The following is a 17090-nucleotide window of genomic DNA, read 5'->3' as shown; positions in this document are numbered from 1 at the left end:
CACAAGATATCTGCGACCCCCCTGCAATCTGGCACAAGATATCTGCGAACCCCCTGCAATCTGACACAAGATATATGCGGCCCCTGTGATTCGACACATAATGTCTTTGCCCATTTGTTTGCACAATGTTTCAACTGTGCCCTCTTTAATGTGTCACACAGTGTTTGTGCCATCAACAGTGCACTCTTTCTAATGGGTCACAGTTTCTGTGCCTTTTCTGATGTATCCCATATTTAAAGTGCCTAATTTGATAAGCCCTGTCTGCTTTGCCTCAGAGTTCCTGTGCCCTTCTAAATATGACCTGGCGTGCATTTGTCCTCTGTGCCATTTACTCTACAGACCTGTTGCCAAGCTGTAGGGCTGCCCAGGTAATGTGCCCTCCCTGATGTGTCACAAAGTATCTTTATCAACTCTGACATGACCTCTCCGATCTGGCCTATAGTGCCTGTGCCCTATCCAATGTGCCCCATGGCGCACGTGCCCTTTACCATGTGCCAGCCACTCTACAGACCTCCTGCCAAGCTGTATGACTGCCCGGCTCCCTCTAGTATCCAGGGGGGAAGATCTGGTGTCACTTGATAGGAACAGATGTCAGAAAGCGCCGCTATCTTACAGCCTCAAATCCCAGCTGTCCGCAGAGTAATAAATCCAGAGTAGCCGAAAAAGCTTTCTCTAGGATTAAACCTGGGCATTAATGGCTCAGGGCTGGAACCGGACTGCAATTTCCAGCGAGCAAGGAGACGAGCCAGAATGGGCTAGACGTCTCCATGGCAGCACAGACCGTGCCGGGGAGGCGCTGTCCCTGTGCTAAGAGGAAAAAAAAAACTTTCATACACATAAGTGACATTCTTGTGTCAGCAAGACGGCCAGTGGCTGCCAATGTTTACCTTGCTGTGACCTGTGGCTTCCTCTTCCTCACAGAGCCTCCTCACTGCATGTGGTCTCTGTTGGAACACAAAGCTTTATGATAAACTTTATCTCCAGACAGCATATTTATAAATGAGGTTATTACAGAATAACAATAAAGGTCACAAAGCACGGGAACTGCTCAATGAACTCCTATTTATTTCATTGTTCCAGCCGGGTGCATCAGAGCTCACAATCTAAAGCTGGCCACACATATTACAATGCGACTGTACAGTCACACAGACATTTACAATAATGTCACAGCTTGGCCTGTTGCTATTGTTAACAGCAGGGAGTGCTTCTAACAACCAGCAACCAATGAGAGTACTCCTAGCTGTTTACAATAGCAACAGGCAGAGCTTTTAGGTGGTGCAGGCTGGTTACTGGGTGCACATCGGTTATGCCAGGTAAAAATCAAGAAATATTTTTTAAGATGGGTGGGAAGAAGCTGTAGGCGGGTGGCTGGCCCTGTATTGTGAACCAAATCTTCACTAACCACCTGAAAAACAGCCGGGTGGTTACTGAAAAGTGCTGGGTGGTGCGCCCGGCTAAAAGAGACCGGGAAGAACACTGCTGGTTGTGCATACATTGATCAGGGTTTGGCTACCGATGTCTAGCAAAGTTATTTCATTTACATTCAGACATGGAGATTCTTTTTGCAGTTAGTTGGAAATATTTATTTGTATCAAAACTATTAGAATAGTTTCTTAAATTTTAATATTACTTAGGATAGCTGATCATTGCAAAAGAAACCTTTGGTTTGTTTGTTTTGCAGGAGTAAAGGGATTGGGACACTAGAGATGATAGAGGAGAATTCACGCTGAGATAAACTGAGATTAAATTTCAAAGAAAAGCCAAATAATTGGGAGGTTTCTTCAGAAAACAAAGATACACACAGATGGTAATCACACGCAGCCTCGGTGTGTTTCTCGCTATGCATGCTTAATGAATTAATTACCCAATTATTTTTATTATTATTACACAGTATTTATATAGCGCCGACATATTATGTAGCGCTGTATAAAGTCCATAGTCATGTCAATGACTCCTCAAAGGAGCTCACAATCTAATGTCCCTACCATAGTCATATGTCTTTAATACAGACTAAGGTCAATTTTGGGGGGAAAACAAATAACTTAACTGCATGTTTTTGGAATGTGTTAGGAAACAGGAGTACCAAGAGGAAAACCCACACAAACATGGGGAGAACCTACAAACTCCATGCAGATAGAGTCCTGGCCGAGATTCCAACCTGGGACTCAGCGCTGCAAATGCCAGAAAGCTAACCACTAAGCCACCATGCTGTACTGGAGTTATATGGGGCCAGCAAGGCCTGGGGGCTGTGGTAGGCGAGATGTGGACATTTGGGCAATGGAAGTAAAGAGAGATCTTTAGGGCCCATTTAGACCTCTGCACTGCAGGAATACGAGTTTGTATGATGTGCAGTCCTAAATCTGGCACCCAGATGCAGCCACTTGAATTGCAAAGCATTGCTTGGTGTTATGGCGCAAAAATAGATGAAAGCAAAAATATATTGGGGGTCGAATAGGTAGATGCAATGTAGGGCCCAGGTGCAAATGGGCCCCTAGTGTATTCCTTTGTTTGAAACTAGAGTGACAGCTGAACCAGATTAAGCAGCCCTGAAATCAGTAATGGTGCAGGTTTGATTACTGGTGCCGTCAGCTCCTCACATTGAGGTACAAAGGAGAACGACGGGCTGCACACCATAAATCTGACCTGAGCTCAAAACATTATTGTTCCCGGCTCCTACTCTATGATTAAGTCTGGAATGGGCCGGTTCTGGGATCACCTTAGTTCACCTGGAGCTAATAAAGTTATGAGCAGGACACAGATTCATTGTGTGCAGCTTGCCGTTTTTCTTTTCTTTGCATCAAGACCTAAAGAAGACAGAACAATTTGACATGAGCAAGTTAGGAGTGCAGTGATCTCCCCAGTACTATTTAGCCGGGCGCACTGCCCGGCACTTTTTAGTAACCACCCGGCTGCTTTTGGGTGGTTACTAAAAATTTGGGTGACAATACAGGTGCTGCCTCTCAGGAGAATATTGTGGTGTGTAGTCATATAGTTGCATGATACCAATTTACCAATCAGAGCTTCCAACTGAAACACACACAGAATACATGATACTTGTGGAAGTTACGGGCAGGATTTCCGCACTGTAAGCCAATCACTTTCCCACATGGATCTAACAGGCAAGGTACATGTGCACCATGCAATATAATTGTTTTTTTTATTGTGGATGTAAACCCAATACCTATATTCTCATATAAGATACAGGGCGTGGTCTCTCAAACAGGAAGTGAAAAAATGTAAGCACTTCCTGCTTTAGGGTGACAACGCCCTGTCCCTATCTACCAATTAGGATCTTGCATGGTCAAAAAAAAAAAAAAAAGGACAGATTGAGGACTACGAATTGCCATTTGATTACACTTCTTGTAGGCAAGGGGATCTCTTATCAGGAAAGCCATTATGCGGCCATTGCTGTAGTGCACATGGGCAGAAAGTAACTGCACCGAGATGTAATACCTAATGAAAAAATAACAGCAATTGTTTATATTGCACATAGCAAACCGTCATGCAATTAGGGTTTCCATCTGGTGAAATGTCGGCGCTTTCTATCAGGCTAACTTTTTCCGGCTGTGTCACAGAGGGCATCATAATTATAGTATTAAAAACAGTTCAGTTTCGTCTGACACCACAAGGCCACTGCACACCCAGCCTACAGAATGAAAACCACACGCACGCTCTGAATTACCATGAAACACAATCACACATCGAGTTATCTCCCCGGCCCCTTTTAGGCAGGTGCACCACCCGGCACTTTTCAGCAACCATCCACCTGTTTTTGGGTGGTTACTGCAGAGTTTGGTCACAATACAGGGGTTGCCACCACTCTACAATTTTATCCCACCCGGCTTAAAAACAATTATGTGACTACTCAGCTTGTGCAACTCCAACCAATGCCAAACACCATGCAGAATCCAAAGCCACCGATCATAAATCCCAGCTCTGGAATGTTACAGCTTGTATCCAACTTAGCTACAATTCTTCAATATGAAAAGTCTTCAATTGCATGATTGGGGGAAATTAAGAATTGTTCACTGGAACCGGTCAAATAAACAAGTGTTCTCCCCTGGCTGTTTTAGCTGGGTGCACCTCCAAGCACTATACAGGAACCTTCCGGGTGTTTTTGGGTTACTGAAAGGTTGGGTCACATACAGGGGCCACCACCTGCCTACAGCTTCTTCCAACCCAGTTTAAAAAAAATTCTGGGGAGATTACTGTTATCTGAAGGTGCAATGTCCTTTAGATCTATCAAGATCAATGGTATACCTGGATCTGTCAGATAGTATGAACATTGAATAAAATGATTTAAGTAAGCCCTTGCTATATTTAAAGCAGATAGCATGGATATTGTACAATCAAATTGTTAGGTGTAGCTTACTGCAGAGAGAAATGCAATGTATAGCAAATGAACCAGCATACCCAATGTGAATACGATGCAAAGGCTTTTATTATAAGGATAGACGGCCACCAGCACAGGGCTCATGGACATATATTCCCATCATATGGTAACATCAGTGATCTCCCCAGCTCCTTTTAGCCGGGCGCATCGCCTGGCACTTTTCAATAACCACCCAGCTGTTTGTGAATGGTTACTGATGAGGGTTACAATACAGAGGCTGCCACCCACCTACAGCTTCTTCCCACCCAGCTTAATAAAAAATTCTGGGGAAAATACTGAACAGGGAATAATGCTCAGATCACCAATATATTAATTTAGAGTCAATACAGGATACAAAGGCAGCATTGCCCCAAAATGAACCCTAACCAGGCAGGGAAGTGAAGCCCTGAGATCCAACGTTTTACCTCTAAATTTTGGAGAAGCCGGACCTCCCTTCCACAGACCACATTGCTGGGTTTGTGCTGCTCCAATTTTATTCTCAGCAATACCCAAACACTTGACACCATTTCAACCATTAAAAGCAGAAATATAAATCTAGACAGCGATATCCTTATCTCTAGCATTCGGGTTGCCCGGCAGAGTTATTCCAGAGGTTTAATCAGCAACCTTCCATCAGTAATTACCACAGCTGGGGTTGGAAGAGGCATAATCTCTCCAGATCAGAATGGACCAGATTTATTAAAGCTCTCCAAGATTGGAGAAGATAGATTGTCATGGGAAATCCTGGGTCCAGCAAACCTGGAATGGATCTGGTCTAGGATTGAAAACATTTACCAATAACAAATAATTAAGAAATTGATTCCAGGTTTGCTGAATCAATCAGATTCTCCAATGATAGAGTTTTCCAGTCTTGGAGGGTTTTAATAAGTCAGGTCCAAATGTGTTCGGGTACCTGGTCCATATGTATGGATATTTTCTAAATGGGACAAGAAATGAGGGGATAGAGATTTGGTTGCGATTCTTGGTTACAAGTTCCGAACATCGCAATCCAAGAGACATCTATCTAAAATGTTTTAACTTTTCCAGGCTATAAATTTGTACTCTGCTTTTTTTTTTCTTGATAAAGCTCAATGTCAATGCAGATCAGACTCACGAACACATGGTGAACATATGGTGAACACATCAAAGGTAAAAACAGGTCTAAAACACCTCTCTGTACCAACCGCAGCGGTGCCAAGAAGAATTACCAAACCCACTGGCAACTGAGGAATGGATTCTGAGTATTGCTGTGACAAAGTAGCAGCGATGACAGATACAGCAATGTGTATAGGAGATAGAAACAACTAAAACCATTCACAATACATACAATACAATACAATACATACAATACATATTTGTAAAATAATGCAACATAATATAAGCAGCAGTGACCCAGGAGTACAAGCCAACGTGGGACACAACAGCTGGCAGAGCATAATTTTAGAAGCCGGGCTCAACAGAAGCAGAGTGATAAGAGGGGAGTGGAGGTAAAGCTATAATAGACACAAAGAGTTACATTGATAATATATGGGAAGGTAATTAAATAATACATATAAAAAAGTAACCATATAGAAAACACAGGGAGGTAAAAGTATAATACAGAGGGGAAGGAGGAGATAAAAGTAAAATACATAGGAGGAGGTAAAGAAGTATATTACATAAGAGAAGGATGAGGTATAAAGGAAATATTAGATAGGAGGAGGATGAGGTATAAAAGTAAATACTACATAGGAGGAGGAAGCAAAAGTATGATATATAGGAGGAGGAGACAAAAGTATAATACATAGGAGAAGGAGGAGGTAAAAAAAAGTATATTACAGAAGATGAGGAGGAGGTAAAAAAGTATAATACAGAGGAGGAGGAGGAGGTAAAAAAGTATAATACAGAGGAGGAGGAGGAGGTAAAAAAGTATAATACAGAGGAGGAGGAGGAGGTAAAAAAGTATAATACACAGGAGGAGGAGGTAAAAGTATATTACACAGGAGGAGGTGGAAAATGTGTAATACATAAGAGGAGGAGGTAAAAGTATAATAAAGAAGAGGAGGAGGAGGAAGTAAGAGTATAATAACATAGGAGGAGGAAAACGTATAATTCATTGGAGGAGGAGGAGGTAAAAGTATAATACGAAGGAAGAGGAGGTAAAAAAGTATATTACATAAGAGGAGGTAAAATATATATGAAGAGGAGGTACATATATAATACATACAAGGAGGAGGAGGCAGTAAATATATATTAAATTAGGAGGAGGAGGTAAAAAAGTATATTGCATAGGAGGAGGAGGTAAAAAAGTATATTGCATAGGAGGAGGAGTTAAAAAAAAGTATATTACATAGGAGGAGGAGGAGGTAAAAAAAAAAAGGAAATTACAGAAGAGGAGGAGGAGGTAAAAAAAGTATATTACAGAAGAGGAGGAGGAGGTAAAAAAGTATAATACATAGGAGGAGGAGGTAAAAGTATAATACATAGGAGGAGGAGGTAAAAGTATATTACAGAAGAGGAGGAGGAGGTAAAAAAGTATAATACATAGGAGGAGGTGGTAAAAGTATAATACATAGGAGGAGGAGTAGGAGGTAAAAGTGTAATACATAGGAGGAGGAGGAGTAGGAGGTAAAAGTAGAATACAAAAGAGGACTAGGAGGTAAAAGTATAATACAAAGGAGGAGGAGGTAAAAGTATAATACATAGGAGTAGGAGGTAAAAGTATAATACATAGGAGGAGGAGGTAAAAGTATAATACATAGGAGTAGGAGGTAAAAGTATAATACATAGGAGTAGGAGGTAAAAGTATAATACAAAGGAGTAGGAGGTAAAAGTATAATTCATTGGAGGAGGAGGAGGCAAAAAAGTAGGTAAAATATAAACGAGGAGGAAGTAAAAGTATAATACATAGGAGGAGGAGGTAAAAGTATAATACAGAGGTAAATATATAATACATACAAGTAGGAGGAGGCAGTAAATATATAATACATTAGAAGGAGGAGGAGGTAAAAGTATAATACATAGGAGCGAAGGAGAAGGTAAAGGTATAATATTTGTACATAGGAGAAGGAGGAGATAAAAGTATAATACATTGGAGGAGATAAAATTATAATACATAAGTGGTGGAAAAAGTATAATACACAAGAGGTGTTAAAAGTATTTTATATATATATATATATATATATATATATATATATATATATATTATCTAAAAGTATAATACATAGGAGGAGGTAAAACAATACATGAAAAATACATTGTAACACAGAAGAGGAAGTATGGGTGTTGTACATACATCAGTGCAGGGATTGCTCAGGTGGTGCTCGCTCTGGTTGTCTCATTGTCTCGGTGTTTGCTCAGGTTATAAGTACAAGGAGTAGGGCCGCCCCCTCCGGCTCAGGTCCGTCTAGGAAAGTGATGTAACAGCTGACTGTAATACGCAGCTCCACGTGTTGTGCCAGCTGTGAGGTGCCCGGGACGAATTGCCCAGCATGACTCTCATCTGCCATTATTGGCCCTGCTGCACTCACTTGCACAACACATTCCCAGATATAACTGCATTCTGCAGCTGCTGGCAGAGGTGTTGCTTTGTGAGTTGTTGATGAATGAAGAGTCAGATTTTATGTCACAAGCAGAAGCAGCCACGGAAGGCAATCTTAAAGGCTATCAATGTGGGGACCACAGCTAGAAAAAGAAAATGCTATAGTTTTTAAAGTGAACAGACCAAGCAGAGGACTCATTGGGTGCAATCCACCCGAATATTCTGGGAGTGTCTGACTACCAGCTGTATTCATGCTTCCTGCATTGTATTCTTCATCCACTAATGTTGCTTTCTGGCTGCCCTGGGCTCCTCAGCCAAAGTCCTTCTATCCTCCGGTTTGGCTGCCTTGAGTATGCAGAATCCTATGCAGGTAGCGCTGCAGTCATATCCCAAGCATTGCATTCCTTGGGAATTATTTTAAGCCTGAGAGGATAGAAGATTTGCAAATAGACTGCGTATAACTATAGCAACCAGCCGCCAACACAGCCCACATCACCCCAGGGCAACATACAGACTGAACAACAAAAAAATGTTATGCAGCGGCTTTTTGTATTATTAAGAAAGATCCCTATAAGAGGATAAGAGAGGATCCTACCATAAGTCAGACCAACTTGTCAACACAACCCACCCTGGGAAATGCCATGCAACCACCACTGGAGGGCATGAAAACAGTGGCTGCAAAGAGGCATAAAGTCAGTCAGTTATTGTTTTACATCTGCTTGAGGGTTGGGGATGTGTACAATAAAAACATTACAGTACAACATTCAATACTTTACCACTTTATGTTGGGTGAAAATTGGTTCACATGAATGGTTTAGCAGCAGGTTCAGAGGGGGTTATTCATCATCCGTCCACTAGGTGGTGTTGTATCCGTTTTAATTCACCAGGAATACAAGTGCAGTTCTTTGTGAGTTTAAAACAAGCACAGTACCACCTACTGGACAAATCCAGAATCACACTCACTATTAAACCAATGTATTTTTATATTAATCTATGTCTACTCAATACCTACAAAAAGTCTATTTACCCATCTCAGTTCACAACAAGAACTTTTGTTGAATAAATCACTATATAAACATACCCCTAAGGGTTTAAAAAGCACCTTCGAAGCATGTATTAGGGTGCTAATAAATTATGTCTTTCTGCTTCCAATATCCTTCAAGTTCCAGTGCAAGACAATGGCAACACTAGTTTACAAGCTGCAAACCAATGAAATGTATCAGAATCTAAATCAATAGAAGAAATGACAATGTTACTACACAGAACTAAGGCCGGCATTTGTATGGTAACATGCATTGTGTTAGAGTTGCTCAGTCATATGGATGGGACAGCAATACATCAGAAAATATTATACAGGATTTATATAGGGCCAACATATTACGCAGCGCTGTACAATAAATAGGGTTGCAAATGACAGACAGATACAGACAGTGACACAGGAGGAGAGGAGGACCCTGCCCCGAAGAGCTTACAATCTAGGAGGTGGGGGAAGTATCACACAATAAGAGGGGGACATGGAATGGTGGGTGAGTAGTGAGGGTTTAGGAGACAGAAGAAGACAGGTAGGTGAGGTTGAAGCGTTGGGAGCAAGCCGAATAGGACGAGGAAGACCATTCCAGAGAGTCGGGGTAGCTCTAGAAAAGTCTTTTTTTAGAAGCTGTGCGTGTGAGGGATTTGTGTATCAGGTAGATAGGTGGGGGAGGAGCAGTGGAGGGATTTGTGTATCGGTGGGTAGGTGGGGGAGGAGGTGTGGAGGGATTTGTGTATCAGGTAGGTAGGTGGGATTTGATGGTAGTGCTGATCTATGCATTGGAGCCACGTTGCTCTCTGTGGGGGTACTCTAGGTCTCCCCATTCAGCAGCTCCCCTCCCTGGGGATCATTCACAAAGTCGCTGATCCCAATCCTCCTCCGAGAGTCAGAGAAGCGCAGGGAGGCTCAGGATGAAGGGGGTTGAACTTTGGAGAAGGAAACAAGTCTCATTTTTGGGGTGCTACCAATAGGTCCCCACATACATTACCACAATACAATGCAGAACACATACACCAGTGAATGCACATTCACACGTACTCTTAGAGCTGCGGTGCCATTTGTGGCTCATAGCGCAATAATCACGGGACGGGACGCTGCAATGGGCTTTAGTGGTGCCATGCAGATTAGAAGGGGTGTGAGAAGCACAAGACTGGCTGGACAGCTACAAATGAATGGAAGACAGAACATACTGAATATTTAGCTTCTTTTGTCTGGAGGTCCACTTTAACCTCACATTCCTTGGCAGTTGATCCTGCCCATGGTAAATTCTCACCTTCACCTTATTGGATTTTATTACATAGTGTGCACACATTTCAGATTTTTATGTAATGAAGGAGATGGGATTCATGTACTAACAAGCTGTTATGTCCCCAGAAGGAGAATTGTTTAGAATCTTGCAGGGTGACTCCGGGCTTAGTAGGACACATGCAGGCAAGAAGAGACAAAACACTGGGAATGACAACTGGAAAGAGTCAAATCCCCGCTGTGCACATCCAGCCAACACATTATAGAACAATAGGACACCAGAGGTCTGTTATAGCGCGTACACACACACACACACACACACACACACACACACACACACACAATTTTGGGTTTTTATAATTGGGAGAGCAGGCTGGGGTTGGAAGCATTAATTTGAAGGAATTGCCCTCACTTCCTGTCCCACTGACACGGTATGTCCTCTCTTGGACAGGAAAGCCCCCTAGCAGTTGCTGATCCTGCCAGTAGAGTCCATCTAAAGCTGTTTCCTGTGATTGGGTGACACAAATACAGCACTACTTCTGAATTCAGAGCAGAGTAGTTACCCTCATGAAGATGTTGCAGGGAGTGTGGCTATCAACAGTCATTGCTGATTCACAAGGCGGATCCATTGGCCACACCCAGTCCCGCCCACTGTTTTCTGGATTGACAGCACTGGACCCTCCTACTGTGATCTGCAGCGCCTGGGAGGGGGGAGGGTGTGAGACACAAATTTAGGAGGAATTGGATCAGTTAGCGGAGTCCCTATGCATCAAATACTTAAATAGATCTGGGACTTGTTTAGACAATATGGGAATCCTTCGTTATTTTTCAAAGGAATCCGCTGGTAAAATGTTGGAATTGGTGAGAGACTGGGAGCATTGGAGGGCCAGGATCCGGCAAGAGCTGTAAATGATGAAAATAAGAAAATCTTGTAACAAAATACGAAACCTCTGGACGGGTTGGGAAACCAGCTCACCATATGGTGCCAAATCCTAACAACGTTCCCAACCATTATAAAAAGATACAGAAATTGTCGGTGTGTATGTAAAAGATACAAAATAAAGGTCACATGACCTTGTGTGTCAGGGACTCCCCTGCAGGAAGGGGGGAACCCACCGGCCTTCCCACTGGATGGGGGGATCCCGCGGGCCTCCCCACTGGAGGGGGGTAACCCACGGGCCTCTCCGCTGGAGGGAGGGGGGTAACCCACAGGCCTCCCCATGTGATTATTTTTTGGAATCCAAAGTACTGGGGTGTCGGTGTTCCGGGTCTCATTGTTGCCACGTCATTGTTCTGAGCACCAAACTGCAGCTTTTATATAGAAAAAAAATAATCTCTAATCAATGATGACTTCCCCATTCTAACCACCACTGCATAATAAATAAAACATTACTATTCACAAAAGAGACCAAAATGCAGAAGTAAATTAGGCAATTAAACAGTAAATCTGAGCATTCAATATAAAACCAGCTGCGCTGTGACACGGCCTGTGCACCCGATATCGGCTTTCTGTGCATTGGCATTCCAGAAGCCCATGAGTCAGGCAAGCTCTGCTGCCACCCATATGTACAGTAGGTGCACCGAGCAGACACAGGTAAGTACCAGCAATGCAAACCACAATGCCATGAGTGGTAACACCACAGGGGGGTAAGAATCTGACCTTACTCCTTGTTTGCCAATGTGGTCTCCTCCAACACGCAATGAGTTTGTGTTCGGTTGCAGTTTGCAAATTGTTGGTAAATGTTTAAAAAAAATGCAATGCACAGATGTATTGTTATACATGGTTTGCTACTTGTGTCCCCACCAGAGGTGATTTCCTGTTCTGTGTACCCCCTATTACCTAGAAAAGACGTGAGGGGTAAATCTTCCTCCTGGGGTCAGATAGACAAAAAAATCCCAAACCCCTCTCTACGCTTTTTAAGAAAAAAGGTTTTTGTTGGTGCCTTTGATTACCTTTCACTTCCTGTTCTAACTTGTAAAATAGGAAGTGAGCAGAGTTATCTGATGGGGACACAGCAGGAGCTGAGGTAGGTGCTTTCCTTTCTACAATCTCAAATTCCCCCTTTTTGTGACAATGGTGACCACTGTCATCTGAACTGAAAATGCAAAACATCTGAGGTTGTAAACAGAAGAGGGGAAATCTTGTAATGGGGACATCATGGGGACACCTGTTATTGTGTAAACTGTCCAAGATGTGGATTCTATTTACCCTGAGATCCTATATTGTAGTATTCTCCCCAGAATTTTATTTAAGATGGGTGGGATTAGCTGTAGGCAGGTAGTTAACCCAACTAATTCAGTTACTACCCAAAAACAAGTGGTCACTGAAAGGTGCCGGGCAGTGCGCCCAGCTAAAAGGGTCTAGGGAGAACACTGCATTGTATCCAAAATGAAAAAATATACTTTAACCAGCATTGGATCCAAAATATAAACTCATCACAATAGCCACAAAGCTCATACACATCTACAGGACAGTGAGTGAATCCAATGATGAATGTATAACGATGGTGTCAGTAACCTTCACGGATCAGTGTGTGGAAAAGATTCGTGCCCCAGACAGGCCAATCATTACCTCACCTCTAGGCCGATATTCACGTCACAAGATCGCCATAGAATCCAACTGTGATGGGGACAATGCAGGGATCAATGCCACACTTCACAGGACATGGGGCTTCAGACCCCGGACTCTGAAATAAAATGAAAATATTTCATATTAACCACAGTTACCAAATGACTTTCTAACCCCACATTTATCAATATAAAGGTGTATATATAACTAGTAAATAAAATAAATGGTAAATATTAGCGACATCATTACTGGAATGTACATAACCTGAGAAGAGCTGTGGGAGGGGCCAAGCAGCTCCACCCACTACAGGCTGCCAGTAGAAAACCACAGGAAGAGGCGGAGACAGGACCAGTCACCCAGCACAAGGAGAGAGAGCAGCAGTGACCAGGTCTGTATTACAATAAGTTGCTGCAGAGAAATAAAATGTGTCCCTAGATGACTGCACAGATCTGAACAAAATACACAAACACAGATTCAAGTAACAGCACACATCTCTTATTTTATTTCAGAGCTTTAACCAGTTTAGGTAGATACAGACCTGTATATGTTAGGAAATCACTTACAGTGTTTGTTTAAATACAATCAGTATAGGCAGCTGAAAGGGACCTGGCATTAGTCCTATGTAAACTACGGAAAGCAGAGCTCAGACTGGGAGAGAATTCTCACCTTCATATTTGGGGGATCCTGGAATCCCCACCCCCCGTGAATGGGTGCACTAGCACTGGCGGCTGATCTGCTTTGTGTATTTCATTCAGATTTGTGCAGTGTAACATTTTCTGCAGGAGCTCCCGGCACAAGAAGGGAGAGCAGCAATGACCGGTCTTGTCTCCGCCCCCTTCTGTAGTTTACTGCCAGCAGTCTGTAGTGGGTGGGGTTGCTAAGCCCCTCCCACACAAGCTGTTCCAATATAGAAGTATATACATGAGGCTTTATATGGTCAAGTCTGATATTTGTGCTTAAGGAAAATCTAGGGGGCGTCAAGTCTGCCTGATAAAACTTAAGGAGTCCTCACGCTAAAATTCCTATTATCTGGCTGCCTCTGAATTTAGTGCTTTGGAACGAGCAAGTGGGAGCAAAGTCTGAACTCTTGTGCTTGCTCAGAAAGTACTGAAGCCATTGTGAGATTTGTAGGAGACCCATCAGGCAGATCTGGAGGTGCAGGCAGCAGGAAAGATAACTAGTTTTTTCTTGAATTTTTCATGACAGGCCAAAAGCAGAAGTGTCGCCATGCTGCAGAGTAATCCTTTAAGTGCCATAAACAGATAATCAGCAGCCTCGGAGTTCCAACTATTCCCATAAAAGGGATCATTTCCCATCTTTACAGCTGCCGCACAAAGTTCATGTTTGCATTGTTATATCCAGGGCGGTCCGCACAGGTCAGACAATACCGGCTGTAAATAAGGAGGATTCCTGGGTGGTGGAGGTCAGAGTCCTCAGATAGAGGCCACGGAGGATAAACATCTACTAGATTGTAAGCTCTTGGGGGCTCTTGGTACAGCACTGCGTAATATGTTGGCGCTATATAAATCCTGTTTAATAATAATAAATTGGAAAGACACACAAAGATAACACAAATCAGCCGGGGCTGCCATTCTTATCCGTATTGTGCAGGGTGTGCAAAAATCAGATATTTCCTTATAAGGAAACTATTGTCAGCCAATAGCAGCGTCCGGCCATGGTCAGCTGACACCTGGTCAAAAAAGAAAGAACAAGGGTCCATCTCTGCAGCATGCTGGCAGGGCACAGCCAGTTCTACTCCAGCTGTGGCTGCTTTTTTAGAAACAAGAAATGTAAAATCTTTCACGCCATTTGATTTCATGCTCCTGGAATGTTGGGCTTTAAAGTAATAAATTTCTTTCCGGATACAACCAGAATCTGGCAGATCTCTAGGTCGGGTCATTGTGTAGCACCTTGTGTGGCATGGCGGTGTTGGCACCATGTATGGTATGAGTCGGGGAGGCCAATCCCATCATCCTAGAGGAGGAGTGGGGTGCTCCCACCTGAGCGATGTTGCAATGGTTGTCACTTTATAGACAGGATTGTGTCATCGCCATGTTTATTTCTGTTTTCTGCCCTCTTCCAGGACTTAAAAGGAATGAATTTGCACGCCCGGCGTGTACACAGCGGTGACCTACAACAAACACGCTGCACCTCTTATCACCTTACAGGAGTCACTACAATGAAAGGTGACCGCAGAATGTTTGCCAGGAATTACCGCCGGCTTACCTAATACATAGGAGGAAGACACAGGGGCCAGCCAATCAGATGAGAGGTCACCACTGGGGGTCCAATGCCATGGAGACTGGATAGTCCAAGAATAGGGGGGCTCAGATCACAGAGGAGGGGCACAGGGTAGCAGAACAGAGGAACCAAAGATTGGGAAAGTCTCATACCAGGTGCGGATGTCTGAGGGCCCAGGACATGGCAGGACCAACATTTGGGGGGATCTGGGGCCCCAAGACACAGTGGTACCAACATATGGGGCCCCAGGACACGGTGGTACCAACATATGGGGCCCCAGGACACGGTGGTACCAACATATGGGGCCCCAGGACACGGTGGTACCAACATATGGGGCCCCAGGACATGGTGGTACCAACATATGGGGGTCCTGTTCCCGCCATATGAAATACCGGGGGAGTGTTACATGTGCTCATATTACACGTGTGCCATGTGTGTCCTCATTACTCATTGAACATGTGTGTGTATGTAGGATCCCATGGCAACAAGACATGCAACACATGTGCACACGTATGCTCTCATTACTCTTGTGTTACATTTGCATATGAGTGAACCAATTACAGCATGTGTGTATGTATTCCACCATTACTTTCATATTACACATGTGCATGTATGTTCTCATGAGTTTGTGCTCGTGTACATACGCTCATATTATATTATATTACACGTGTTGTGTGTGTGTGTGTATATGATTTTATGTTACACGTATGTGTTGTGTGTACAGAATGCACGGACATGCGTTGCATCCTGCGCTGGGTGTTGCTATGGCGATGCGGTGATCTGAGCTCAGTGAAAGCGCAGTGGTGGAGCTCAGATTTCTGTACATAACAATGCAGCTCACAGCAACCAGAGGACTACAACTCCCAGCAGGTCTCCCATCATAAAGCCTCCAAGGAGTGGAGCTGAACCGGATGACTGATCAACAAGTGGGAAGGGCAAATGTGGGGGCACAGCGCAGGGTATGGGGGGTAACTGCGGGGCACAGTACAGGGTGTATCTGCAGGGCACAGCGCTGGGTAATCTGCGGGGCACAGCGCAGGGTGTGTGGGGGGGTAGAAGTGCAGTGTATGGGGAGGGCTGCAGTGTGTAAACGAGGTGTCAGTGAGGTGTGGGCAAGGGTCAGTGACCTGTCAGTGAGGTGTCAGTGAGCAGTGTGTACTCTATATAATACAATGTATGGGGGGGAGGGGATGCCATCCCTCTGCTCTGTATCCATGGTGATGAGTGCAGTGCGGGCCGCAGTCCGTGTTGTGTACTCAGTGCTGTATGTGGAGGTGTACGGAGCTCAGGCTGTCTGTGGTGCCCGGTGTGTGCTGTATGCAGTGCTGGGGACACCGGACACAATTACCTGCAGGGTGACAACCAGCTCCTCTCTCCGCCTCACAGCCGCCTCATCTACGGCGAGCGCCCGGGACCACACTTCTTATACAGCGCGCCGGCCGGGGTGCTCTGCTGTCACCTGGTGTACAATTAGGGGTACTGCAACCCAACTGATCTACACTGGATGGGGCTCATTACACAACTCAACAAAAAATTGTTTTTACTTGCCAAGGATTTTATAATATATTTATTGTATGTCAGGTCTGCTGAATCCAGAAATCACATTCACTCAATTGGCTCTAGTTCTTGTGATACAGGAATCAGAATGGACGATTTTACCAACAACAAATGTTAATACAGCAAATTATTATCATTCTTTATTTACACCGTTTTGCATTTTATATATTACATGTAGCATTATTTTCATTAAACTTTCATTTGCCTTCTTTTTATTCATACGTTTTCTCCAGAACTTGTGTAGAGTGCCTACGTCGGTGGAAAACTGAAAAGTGTGAAATTTGGTGTACCTATGGTATGGCGGGAGCCCAGAAATCATCATAATGATTGTTATTTGTGTGCTGGGAATGTAAAAGAATCGTTACAAGAAACACAAGTGGGAGTACGGTGATTTGGAATCAGCAAGACGACCTGTGCCGCATGGTGCTGATGTTCCCATAGCAGTGATCAGTCCCTGATATTCCTGTATCTGACATGGAGGATATACAGGGAGTGTAATCCAGGAGTTAGCAGGAAGTGAATATGAAGTGAATATGTTTCATCAAACCAGCAGTTC

At 43.7% G+C, this 17090-nt stretch overlaps 1 protein-coding gene across 6 annotated transcripts in view; it reads right to left on the bottom strand.

Annotated features, from left to right (window-relative positions):
- FAM118B (family with sequence similarity 118 member B) overlaps positions 1-16408 on the bottom strand; it is a 25281-nt gene extending 8873 nt beyond the window's left edge. For 2 of the 6 annotated variants that reach the window (XM_072426483.1, XM_072426488.1), the window contains exons 1-3: positions 16326-16408; positions 12745-12854; positions 888-944 (exon numbers count right to left, since the gene is read on the bottom strand). The gene's annotated coding sequence lies outside the window, so the exon portion shown is untranslated. Of the gene's footprint in view, positions 1-511; positions 699-887; positions 945-7646; positions 8036-12739; positions 12855-16325 lie in introns of those variants that run through there. The other 4 variants (XM_072426486.1, XM_072426485.1, XM_072426487.1 and 1 more) reach the window with 4 other exon arrangements.
- Positions 16409-17090: the final 682 nt, after the last annotated feature.

Source organism: Pyxicephalus adspersus, chromosome 11, assembly GCF_032062135.1.
Source record: "Pyxicephalus adspersus chromosome 11, UCB_Pads_2.0, whole genome shotgun sequence".
Taxonomy (NCBI): Eukaryota; Metazoa; Chordata; class Amphibia; order Anura; family Pyxicephalidae; genus Pyxicephalus; species Pyxicephalus adspersus.
Note: the sequence above shows the minus strand (reverse complement) of the source record. Positions and strands in the feature narration are given on the sequence as shown.